Below are 13,230 nucleotides of genomic sequence, written 5' to 3'. Positions count from 1 at the left end.
TAGAAACCAAACAATCTCCCCGGAGATAAACTAGGCCAAGTCCAAAATAGCACGAGTTGCGAGCCAGAGACGGCAACACTGCTTGGATTGTGTGAAGTAGTGTGGTAAGGTGATGGAGGCAGAATCACTGATGGTGTCTTTGACTGCAGACACAGTACATCTATGTTCCTCCTCATGACTGCGAGCGACTCTTCTTCCCCATTCACCCCAAAGTTCCTTTAATTCAGGACCCCGCCCACTTCTTGTTGGTTACTTCACCTGTCACCAACATCGCTGCTAGTTTCCTACTTTTAGATGATGTGAACTGAATCTTTTTGGGATTTGGAGTTTTGAATTGTAACGCCATCTTCCAATTAAACCACCCGCTGTATCAGCCACTCTTTGCTTTCTTCCCTCTTTTCTCCTTCTCAGATTTTTCCATCCCTCTCTGCTGTTGTTGATTTGTCGCCTCGTGCCAACAAAGCGGTTCTTCCAACCCCTGGCTCTCAGATCACCCAATTCCTCGGACTGACCTTGCATTACCCACAAGGCCATGGGTCATCAAGCGTGCGCTCGCCTCATCCCACAAATTGTGGCTGGTGCTCCTTTTCTGTTGAGCCCAGCACTTTTGTTTCCATTTATAGCCGCCTCTTTTTCAGGATCCCAATCATTATAAGAAGGGGAGGTGAGTTACAGCCCTGCTGAATTGCTAATGACAGCACCTCTCCACCGCTGTAATGGGTATTAAACCACAATCATATTAGAGTGGAGGGGATGTCACCAAGGCCGGCCTTTCTTTGTGCTGCACGCTGGGAGTGGGAACAACCTGCAGACGAGCGTGAACATCTTCCAGCAGATCTTAAAAGTCTTATTTTTACTTGTGAAAGACTGACTCCTTTAATTAAAGCACGTTTTATCAAATATATACCACTGTACCTAATTACATTATTTTTACTGCCTTTATTAAGAAGCAACCATCTTCACAGTGTGCACGTGTCAGCTTCTGATCCCTCAGTCTCTGAAAGCGTGGTCAATGCAAAACTGATGAGACAACACATCCAGTCGTTTGTCTCTCAGATAAAACATTTCTCAGTCTTGCGTGTGCGATCATTTCTAAACAGCCTCACATTGTTCACAGGGTCTGATGCCGGCTTTGATTTGAGTTTTAAGCTGAAAACAGTGACTCGCTGCAGGACCGGCTCAGCGGGACGGTTGTCTCCGGTGCATGATTGTTCCTGGCTGATCTGTGTGTACATTTTAAAGGTTTGTCTCCCTCATCTGGACAGACGGCATAACTACAGCTCAGGTTGGACGACTAAGAGTTGGACAATGTGTGTAGATGAAGGGTTGTGACATTAATGAAGTCTTATGGGATCATATGAAACAAAAATCCAAGTGTTCAGCATGATCGATGGCACAGAAGGAGAACTTACGCGTTACCAAGTTTCTGCCTTTCACCTGCTGCCGCCTTCTCAAACGGACAAATGAGATCACCGGATTTAACGAAGCCCCGCCCCTGCTCCACTCAGCGCTCGCGAGTCCAAAGTAAAAGTTCTCCGAGCGATGTAAGCGAAGTTGGCTGCAGATGGCACTTAGCTGGGCCGAGCATGCAGCGTTAGCAGCAGATGGCGCAGTGCTGGGCTGATGGATGCACTGTCGAAAACTCCAAACAAGAAACCTGCTGCTCTGCTTCCATCAGAGAGGCTGAGGAGGACGAGCCTCTGTCGCTCTCAAACGTCCACGCGGCGCACACAGACTGGTGATGAATGCTGCGTTAGCTGATTTATTAGAGCCATATTGTGGGTTCATACTCCCCCCTGTTGATTCTTGTTATTTTGTGTGATGGGATAAAGTCTGCTGAGGACTGCGATGGCAGCGAAACTGGACGGGAAACAACGGAGGATCGCTTCACGGGGATTTATAGGTCGTTAAAAGAAGAGAAGGCTGAAATCTGAGGGTTGTATTTTACTTCATGTGTCATTTATATACAATGACACATGACATCTATCACTTTTGCATCACGAAAAATTTGAATATTATAAAAAACTTTCCTTTATTGAGCATCTTAGTTCGGCCTCCATCAGTTTCTGGAGATCGCCGTGTTGCGATTGGCTGAGGAGGCAGATAATGGAGTGACAGTGACCTTCAGTCCCTCCAACTGCTCGTGTCTCTTCAAACTTGGAGACAAGTTTCTGTCCCGTCTCCAGGCTGATTGTCCTGAAGCTCCTCGGGGATTCAGGTTGATGCCCAAGGACTTCAAATCCTCCTTTATCTCAAATTATTTCCTAAAATCAGCCACAAAATACTAAAAGAAATGGATGGTTGGCACTGATGCTGTAATTACATGAATCACAGCATCAGTGTGGCACTGCTGAGGTCTTATTGTGATGGCAGAGATTACTTAGTGTTAGTTACTATAATAACCGTGATGCAGAGACAATATATCTATTACAAAAGAAGGAAGAAGTAACACGATGTTTTCAGTTTATTAGCAGAATCGGTGGTTTTTATGTCCACACGGTGATAGAATAGCATAAAAATATGAGGACTGTTGCTGTGTGCTGTTCACGAAGTGGACACAAAAACAGTTTTTTATGTCATTAAGTTTCTTTTGAAAAGGACCGCATACAAGAAATGTCTCAAAGAGGAGAGGAGATCCTAGAGTCTGTCCCTGAACGGTGACCTTTCACCTACCGCTCCGTGTTCCTGACCTCTGGGCCCAGCCCGGTCCGGCTCGTCCCTGCGGAGAGGAGGGTCAAAGCGAATCAATACAAAGTATTTCCGATCTGTTGCCTTTATCCCGCGGTGAAACAAAACGATGATCTTCATAAGAGCGAAGTGATGTTGTGACCTTTACAGTCTCAACCCGTTTTAACACCGGTGGGAAATTTTCCATCATAGCGCTCTCCTATCAAAACACCAAATACCTGCTGGAGGAACGTCGTGCGCCCCTCCAGGAGAGGCCAAGAGACTTGGAAAATCAATGCCAAGGTGCAGCGAGGCTGTTAGCTCATACTAACACAGCTATAAACTCTACTCGAACATCCATTTTTTCTACCTGGAAATTCACCCCTGCAGTATACGTGCAGCTGTAACATTATATGTCTGCGGTATGTGTGTGGACACTGATGAACAGAGCATTCATTCAAACAGCAGCAGTCAAAGAAAGCGCGCGGGCCTCGTGTCATCCGAGATTAATCGCTGTGATATAAATACTCGAGCGGCTGAAGAGCGAACTGTATTACAAGCCGGTTTGGACTCGGCCGTCATTTGGCTCATGAATCATCTTTGTTAATTGTATTTGCTAACAAAATTACACGAGGGAATCCTGTATCTACAAAATTGATAGTGGCTACAAATATTTGAGCCGTGTTTTTCTTTGACACCAGCGGGCTCGTCGTTTTGTCAGCGGCCCTCGGCTCCCCTCTGCTAGATGTGCCGTGACTTGATATATTGGGTCTTTTAGCCCCCGCTTTGGCTCAAATCCAAGGCCCATTTGTACAGATGGGGTTTTACGTCGGCCGTTTTAGCAAAGCACCCTCCCCATAAAGCCAAAGTGTCTCATCGCTTCATAATTGTGTGATTATCGTCAATTGCTGCGGTTGGGGTGACAGATTCTATCGGAGCCCAACAGATGCTTTTATCATATTTTAGATCTCCATTTGACCTTAATCAACCGTTACATGTATGAATAAAATGGGGAGGTGATATTTCACGGGATCAGGTGTGCGAGAGGAGCAGGTGTGACAGAACGAGGCCGTGAGGGACGATGACACACTTGGGTTAACCCACACGGCTGCTGGCGTGGCTGAAAAGTGATGCCGCTGAATGAACTGTGCAACAACCAAGGCAGACAGAGGGTGCCACCAGGTGGGAGAGGGTTGACATTGCAGCTATTGTTTGAGTATCTGTGAAGTAGAAAGTTATAGCATATATATTTATTATTGTACAGAAGGCATTAAAATGAACCCAAACACTAAAAAATAGCACAAGTGCTCAGCTGAAGGCAAAAACGACACATTTCATTTCGACTCTTCCACAATGCTGATTTCTGAAACACAAACAAAAGGATGAGATGATCTGCCGCCGTCTCAGCCCGTCCCCTGGATCCTTTATTTATTATATAAAGTATTTTGCGTATTTGATTTGGTAAAAATTTGGCCTGTAAGACGATTCATTCCTCGTTCTTTCAGCTACATGTTGCTAAATTTAAATCAGAAACAGGCTGATTTACTCTTGCAGCACTGAAACACCTCAGTGTCCAAGTTTGGCATTAAATCTATGAATACTTATAGAGCAATAGAAGTACTTCAGATTTGTTTGCAGACATCAGGAAACAAAAATCAGGGAATAAAGTTAAAAATCAGCTTTGTTGTTAAGGATCCTCATCGGGGGAAAGTGAGCACGCTGAGGTTCGAGGGATCTTTGCCTACTAAGAGTAACTCGAATCTCTTTTCTCAACTCAGTGATTTCTGCCATGTTTCAGGCTTAACAGAACAAAACGACTGCGTCTCAAGCTACCCTGGGAAACATCTGGAAACTATTCTAATCAGCCCACGTCTTTAATCAGACATACTGAGGTGACAAAAGTCATCGTTAAAGGTGCAGGGGAGGCCTGTGCTACAACATATCCAGGACATGTTTTCTAATAATAATACATGTGAAAACACTACAGCAGAAAATGAACGAGAACAATATTAAGAGATTTAAAATCCAGGAATAATATGAATGTAAAGCATGAAACAAGATGGTCAGTTTCTCAGAGTCTAGCTGACAAAGATAAAGTGGTTATAGGTTCTATAGATGAGCTGCAGCACAGCTGAAGGCTCAAGTGCGATCACGCGGAGGCGGTTATCAACTGGATGGTCGACCCGTCTAACCATGAGATCACAAACTGAAAGCACGAGCACTGTGCAACGTTTACATCCCAGTATAAAAAAAAGTTTGTGTGCTTTTAAGCTCTTAAAGACCATTAAAAACTCTCCGAAACAAACAGTTTAGGTTGATAGAGTCATCACTGTCAGTAGTGAGTAATGGGAAGATTTGGGTATAATTACAGCTGCTTGTTCCATTAGATTAATGCATTGTTTAGATTTGCTTCTTAGACTGTTTATGCCCTACTCTTTCAGCTGCATCTCAATCTAATATCGAAAGATAATTCAAGTCAGAAACATTTTACATAATGTCAACAAGTAAAATGCTCCGGGGGCTATTTTTAGCATAATGTCACTGTATTACAGCTCACAGAACAATAACAGTAATGCTTTGTTTGCAGACACCAGGAATAAAAAGCAGGAAATAAAGTTTGTTTTGTTTCTTTAATGATGTTCGTCAGGTTTCAGGGATCTATTTTCTAGAGAATTGATTGGTTAGTAGGCGGTGGTTTGGCACATATTGATCTTTTACCTTGAACATAACCTGCAGGTCAGGTCTGCAGCATGTTACTGTGGTGAGGAACCACCTTCACAACCCAGAAAACACAGTGTTAAGCCTGAAGTTTACCCATCACCTGCTACTTAGGGCCTCGGGACGTGAATGCGAACACAATGTCAGAGTTCTTCTCAACATGTGCGCACAAATACATTTTTGCCATGATGTCACCACAGCAGTCAGAAACAGACATAATGTGACCAGGTGAGGCCGAACGTCCAACAACAGTAATGATTTAAGGCATCTGCAAGTCAAGCACCTGTAAAATAAATATATATAAATGTAATTAACACTGAGAGAAATGTGAATGAATGTAAATTAATATACACTCGCTATAAAGCAGTTCACCTTTCGCAGCCTCGCTGTGTCACAGATTTATTTTTGTGTACAATTTTGCGTGCTTTGTTTTTTTTAATACAGCGCATTTTCTCCTGCGTCCTGATTGGTTGCAGACCATTGTCAAAATCTCGCGCCGTGTCTCCTGTACAGTACAGAATGTGTTCAGCTTGTCAAATTTACATAAATCTTCGATCGCTAACAGCGTGACTCTGAAGTGCTGCACTGTATGTTTGTTTTCTCCCCAACAAACAACACTGTCGACGAAACGTTTGCACCGTCAAAAGCAGCTGCGGTAGCTCCCAGAAGGCAGAGGAAGATGCTAACCATCGCACAAAAAGTTGGACTTCCTGACATGCTAATGGAAGGTAGAAGTTACCGTATTTTTCCGGATTATAAGGCGCATTAAGCGAAACAAAACAGTCAGATAAGTCAAACTTTACTCAGCTCCTTCTTCTTGCTTCCTCTACTTCCGTACCAGTGATTCATTAATGTTGCATTCTCTGGCAGCTGCTCGGTTCACATGTTCTGGACCTGAAAACAGGGTTTGATCTTTGGTTTCTTTCTATAATACTGGACTTATTTTTCTACCAAGGTTTGAACTTTGAGTGTAAACAAGAGAGAAAAGTGTGAGAATGTTCACGCCTGTCTGAGTGTATAAAGTGTGTAGTGAGGGGTTTTACAGCCTTAAAACATCTGTAATAACTGTAAAAAATAAAGTTGGCTACTTTACACGTAATTAAATGTACAACCCTGAAAAATGATGGAGTAATCAAAGTAAATGTAATCTAACCTCTTTGCATTAAGAAAGCAGTTTAATTTTTATCCATTAACAGGATAAGTCGAGTGGTGACATCAGCAGCACGTATTTCTGAATCAAGCTCCTGTAGCCGAATCTTTACTTCAGAGACACATTTAAAAAGTTAAACGTAAATGAACGCAGCTGTGTAATGTTCGTTGTTGAAGCCTCTTTGTGCTCAATTTTTCCTCTTCTACTCGGTCTCGGATGATAGCGCCCTCTCCTTGATCCCGGTTCTGTTAAAAGTGAGTTCCTCCTTCCCACTGTCGCCGAGTGCTGCCAATAGGAGATCATCTCTCAAACACTGTAGTTATTTACCTGATGTTTGACAGTTTCTTGACATGATGCTGTGAATTGCTGTCACGTAACCTTTACTGTGTGGTGATGAGGGTGTTAAGGTTCAAAATTGAGGAGGGAGAGTACAAACCACCCATGGTCCAGAAGGTCTTGGTCAAACAATGATTTTAATGAACACACGTGTGGGAAGACACTCTGTACGCAGACAGCCAGTAGTCCTCGACTTAATCAAAGCATGAACAGATATTTTATAGCATCAGGGTTTGATTTACTGACGCCCCTTCATGCGTCACAGATACATTTTATACATAGATCAGATCAACACCACAATGGCTTTTAACCCAGAAGATCATCTTCTATTTTCATGGCTGGTACTTTCCGTTCTTGTCTTAAAGTAAATTGTTCCTCTTTCTTGCCGAGACAACAAGGACGGTTCCTCTTTTACTGAGACACTTTTGCAGTTACAACCAGACATGACTAATCTCTCCTCTAAATAAATCTAACTAATGTGTGTGTATGTGTTGACCTCACATGCTCTTTGTGTCACCTCTTCACCTACTGTCTGTGTCTCGTCCTCAAATGCTCTTTCTCAATTCACCTGTTGCACTTCTGACCTTTCACTAGACCAGAAGCTCACTGAGACTATGTGTATGTCTTCTACTAAATAAATGTTTTAACCAAGAACTTCTACTAAAACCTTAATATGAAATGACCTGATATATAAGTGTTTTGTAAGCATGTACTGCAATTCCTTCTATGTTCTAGTTTTCCCTCAGCATGGATCATCTAGACACTCTCACTAGATGAAGCTTAAGACCATTAATGAACCTGAACATCAACTCAAATAAGCACAGATATGCATTGTGTATAAAATAGTCATAACTGCTTAAGGCCTTCTTAAAGCTATCTGTTACATTGTTAAAGCCTCGTCTTAGCCTGCTGCTCAAAATAACTTCCACTTCTGCAAAACTCTCCAAGCCTGTTTCCTGTCCTGTTACTTTTAGCCTTTCTGAAAGACACACTGTTCAACCCCTGAATGCAATATAAACTCCAGATTATATTATTAATGCAATGGTAATAATGATGATTATTTAACAATAGCAGTAAAATAATTTCCCTGCTCCACAAGGGGCAGCCAGAGATGTTGTTCCATACTGACACAACAGCATCCATAATCTCCTCTGTTGGACTCTCATGGTGAACATTTTGAAAAAATCTTAATGTTGTTAGCTTTTACTTAATGAAAACTGGGGTGTCTTCCTTTAGCAAGCCTCGGAGATAGAGTTGGATGTCTCGAGACCGGTCTCGACGGACTTTTGTCTTGGTCTCGCTGTTTCGGTCTTGCGTTCTCAAATCGACATAGTGTTCGGGAGATTTGGAGTCAACCATCAGCGGAGCGGGGGGGTGGCTTACTGGGCTTGAGCCCCGGTCATTTTTTCAGAAGCATGGGGTCTTTTGGAGTGTAATTTGTTAGTTAGAGGCCTGACTGACAACTGTATAAAACAAAAACAACACACGAAGCACAGATCGCACCGTTGTAAATTCCCCCTAATTTTGGTATGATCCGAGCTCAGGCACTAGGCGACTGAGCACAGCACCCATGTGAGCGAGGGGGGAGAAGCTGCTGCCTGCGAGTTTGCTGCAGACAGAGGAGAGCTTAAGTTTGACCAGGTACCAAAGCAAATCATTCGTACTGAACTAATAATGTAAATATGACGGTGTATCACAAAAGATTGATATCAAACTGATCACTTGGTTGCGTTACTTGCTCTTCGAGTGAATCAACAAATGGATAAATAAAAAGCCGAACAGCAATGCTGATTTTTTAGAGAGTCTCAGCTTACATTTCATATTTTCAGTTGTTTACTGATGAACACAACAATGGACATAAGGAGCTTCTTTCAAAGAAAAAACTCAGGTAGATGTTATTTTATATATTATGCTTTGGATGTTGTTCAGTATATCTATGCAAAACAGGAGGAATTTCAATACACAGCAGGATATTCACAGTTGAAACCAGATATTTACACTTTATGGAGAAAACATAAAAACTTTTTTTTACTGTTAAACATCAATTTAGAGTAAACTTTTGTTTTAGATAAATAAATGTTGAAATATCTTTTGAATTAGTTAAATGTCAGAATAAAAAGAGGGAGCTGTCTATTTTAATCCCTTTCATCAAATTCAGGAGTACATGTACACTAAGTTTATTGTTAATTAATAAGAAAGCTGAAGAAGCTTCTGATAGGTTCGTAGAGTCCATGTGAGTAAATTGGTGGCACAGCTGTGGATGCATATAAGGCAAAACACAGAGCCTGTTTCTGTGACATGGGAACATCAAGAGATGTCAACCAAAACACCAGGAAAATAATAATGGATTGGATTTATATAGCGCGTTTCAAGGCACCCAAAGCGCTTTACAATGCCACTATTCAGTCACTCTCACATTCATACACTGGTGGAGGCAGCTACAGGTGTAGCCACAGCTGCTCTGGGGCAGACTGACAGAAGCGAGGCTGCCATATCGCGCCATCGGCCCCTCTGGCCAACACCAGTAGGTGAAGTGTCTTGCCCAAGGACACAACGACCAGGACAGAGAGCCCAGGGATCGAACCGGCGACCTTCCGGTTACAGATGCGCTTCCCAACCCCCTGAGCCACGGTCGCCCCAAAGAATTGTGGAGCTCCATAAGTGTGGCTCAATTTTGAATACAATTTGGTGCCATTTGCAATTAAGAAATACAGATAGTTTCTCTCTTTACTCTTAAAGTTAACAAATACGTTTTTTATATTTATAAATCTTAAAAAAAATAAACATTTAGTCTGATTTGATGTTACAATTAAAAAAGTGTTTGTGTTTTTATCTGAAGAGTATTTAAACATCTGGTTTCCACTGTATATTTGATGATGTTGGTGTTTGGCTTGATTGTCAGCACAAAGAGGGAGAGAGAGTGACGACAGAAGAGCAGGTGAGACTCACATGTTAGTCAAATGGTTGTTTGCCAAAACTCATCAGAACATGTATCTCGTACCTAGTGTTTCTTTTTAGATACCATTTGTTATTTTTCAAATTCTATATTTATTAAGTTCTGCAGGCTTGTTTGCACAACAAGGATAAATAATTATATAAACTTTTCTCAATCTAAATAGTGGACTTTGGTAGAATTAAAAAATAAGTGTAGTGCAGGTCTATGATGGTTTTTAGTGCTACTATCATCTAGTTCTGATTCTGGTTCTGTCTTGGTTACTGTTGTAGTCCTGTTTTAATTCTGGATCAGTTCTGGGTCTGGTTGAATTGGGGTTTAGTCCCTGTGTCTTGATACAGGCCCGACTTTGTTCTGCCTTGCTGCTTAATTAAAAAACTAGTTTAAGGTGTCCTGCATATGTATATAGAATAGCATCTGGCTGCAGTTTAAAGACTTTTTTTTGTCTCGGTCTTGGTCTCGATACCCTCTGGTCTTGGTCTCGGATTAGGCGGTCTTGACTACAAGTCTACTTGGAGATACTTCCACATATTAAAATGATAAAAAAAAAAGACCAAAACTAAGCAAAAACTGAACAATTAAAAAAAAATCAAAGCAAAAAATGAAAAAAGCAAACTCACTCTGAACCCAAACTCAAACCAGAGAACTCTTTGTCTTTGTCTTGCACAGCGTGTCCAGGCTGCACCGTCACAAAGAGCGAACTCTATGTTCTCGCTATGGAGAAGCATCCGGAGACATTTTCCAGGGTTCTTGTGTGAAAACAGCTTTAGTTAAATATCAGGTTATACACTTGGTTTGGAAGAATACATAGAAAACTGATACGAGTCCTCTCTCAGCTGTTTGAATACTAAAGCGAAAAATGTCAACATGAACTAAAAATAGTTTATTTTTCAGTGTCTTTTTGTCCCCTGCGTGCCCGCTCTCACGTGCCTTCGTCGCCTCCATTAAATGTCAGTTTCGTGTTATTATGTATTATTAATAAGCAGAAAACAGAAACTGGGGCATGTCTTAAACAGCTAATAAAAACGGCGACGTTAAAACAAAAGCACACGAACCGTATTCGCCTACTGAAGGGGAGCGTGTGCGCATCCTGATGTGGCACAGCAGTGACACAAATAACATTTTCTAGATTTTGTTGTGACAAAAAAAAGAAAAAATCCCATCTCCCATTGTTTGTAGAGGCTCAAAGGATTAAACAAAGTCAACAGTGATGGAGAGGCACTGATCTTCTGAAGTATTTACATTCGTGTTTTTTGTCTCTCCCGCTTCCCCCTGAAGGCGCTTCTATATTTCTCCACTCGCGGGCTTCGGTCTTTGAGTTTGTCTTTCTCCGGTTGGGTAAATGGCAGCCTCGGCGACAGACAGGTGCTCTCCATCATGCGGCCCCAGAGGGGCTCCGGCACAAGACAAATGGGTCTGGAAGCGTGGCCCCGCCCCCATTCCACCTGGCTCGTGTCACGCGGCGTCGTGGGACTTGTAGCGTTACCGCGAGCCCCGGCGCGTCCCGAGCATCCAGCAACTCATCACTCACCACAAAACAGCGGAGACGCGGAGGCTGAAGTAGACAAGTTTATTAATGATAATAATGAGGATGATGAGGATGATGATAATATTAATAATTAGTCATAATTATAATAACGTTAATGTCATAATAAATAGAACTCTTCATCTGAAGCACGTAAAGAGAAGCATACAGAAAGAGAAAAAACAAAAACACAAAGTTCAGAGTACAGAGCCAGAGGAGGGGGCGGGGACTTCTAGAGACATTTTTTTTTTTTTAACCTTTCAATATATCCATTTAATTTTTTAACATTTTTTTAAACTTTATTTAACTGGAACATTTACAAAAGGAGAAAGAGTTAGATTTTAAAAAATCCTTATAAATAAATTTCGTCATTATTAGAACAAAATACAAGATTTCAGGGGAGTCAGGATGTTTTTTTTTTTTTTTTTTTCCCCCTGAAAGGACAGCCGGGGGCGGGTAGGACGGGAGAGGGAAGGGAAGGTCATTATGTACAGAACACCAGGAATACAAAAGGGGACCGGTCAACTCACATACTAGAAGGCTGGGGGCAGGGCAGGGGGGGATTGGGATGGTAGTACTGGGGCGGGTGTGCTGGAGGCGGGGACAGGGCAGACTCTCAGAGGGGACATCCTGCTAGTGTCACAGCTCAAGCAGTTGTGCTCAGGAAGATCAGGACCAGTTCGTTATACTAAAGGCATCTGAAGGAAGGAAGGAAGGAAAGAAGGGAGGGTCACTTCAACCCCACCCCCACACACACACCCACCCCCGCTCCATCCCACTGTTAAGGCGCAGGCTGGAGTTTTGGACACAACAAATGGATGCAGATGTAAACTTGGAAGTTCAGACTTTGCACCGGCGGACAGAGACAAACAGCCACAGTTAAAACGACCCCAAAAAAACAAAAACATGAAACAAAAAGTCCCTAAAAATTTTCATGTATCCTATAATCCAGACTTGACCACTGGAGAAAGAGACATTACAAACATCTAACTACTCAGATTACATCATTTAAAATGTAGTAGATACTTTTCATATTGACACGGATCAAAAGACTTTTTTTGTTGTTTTTTTAACTGTTCGAGCGCAGCTCCCGTGAGGCTTGGTGAGCACGTTTAAAGGAAGCTTTGTTCACAGGAGCTGTTCTCAGTCAGAAAATGTGACAAGATAACTTCATGCAATGAAAGCTACTAGGACAGAATTCTACCCGTAAGCAGGATGAGCTCTATTCTTTACACGTACCAGCAAAAAGTTATAAAGGACAACATTTTCTCTCTCACTCCGTCTGTTTTTTCTTTTCAAGATAATTCAAAAGTTGGCCAAAAGTCATCTGTAAAGCTGTTTACACGCTCGAACACTAAAGAGGAAGCGATGTACCCACGTTGTGTGCACACGTGTAGTGTCGTTGTTTTAATGGGCAGGAATGCAGGTGAAAATCACCTTGAAGCTGCGGCTCTAACGTGGTGTTCAGACCAAACATGAAACAGAGTTTCACTTTGTGTGACTCTCATGAATGCGGTTGCTGGTTTTGGATCGTTTTGCAACCCCTAAATATTCACCCCAGCGACCGATGGGACGCCCGGTTCCAGATTTCCTCTGAAACTTTCTCCAAACTCTTCCTCCCCCCTCGTATCTCTCGGATGCTGAGTCAGGGGAAGCAGCTGATCGGCTTTAACAGCACAGCTTGAAGTGAATTTCTCGCTGAAACCCCGCGGCTGTTTATTTGCCTCTATTCTCGCCTCACCCGGTGCAAATCGGTTTGAATTTGCACCTTTTGCATAGACTGTGTGTATCAAAATTGGTCTGAACACGTCATTAGATTTAGCGATGGTTTAGTGATATTTGCTCATCATAGTCATGTAAGTTGTCCAGTGTGACGTAAAA

The sequence above is a fragment of the Rhamphochromis longiceps genome, linkage group LG4 (genome assembly GCF_057381845.1).
Source record: "Rhamphochromis longiceps isolate RC_006_pf linkage group LG4, R_longiceps_female_GT1.1, whole genome shotgun sequence".
In the NCBI taxonomy this organism is placed as follows: Eukaryota; Metazoa; Chordata; class Actinopteri; order Cichliformes; family Cichlidae; genus Rhamphochromis; species Rhamphochromis longiceps.
Note: the sequence above shows the minus strand (reverse complement) of the source record.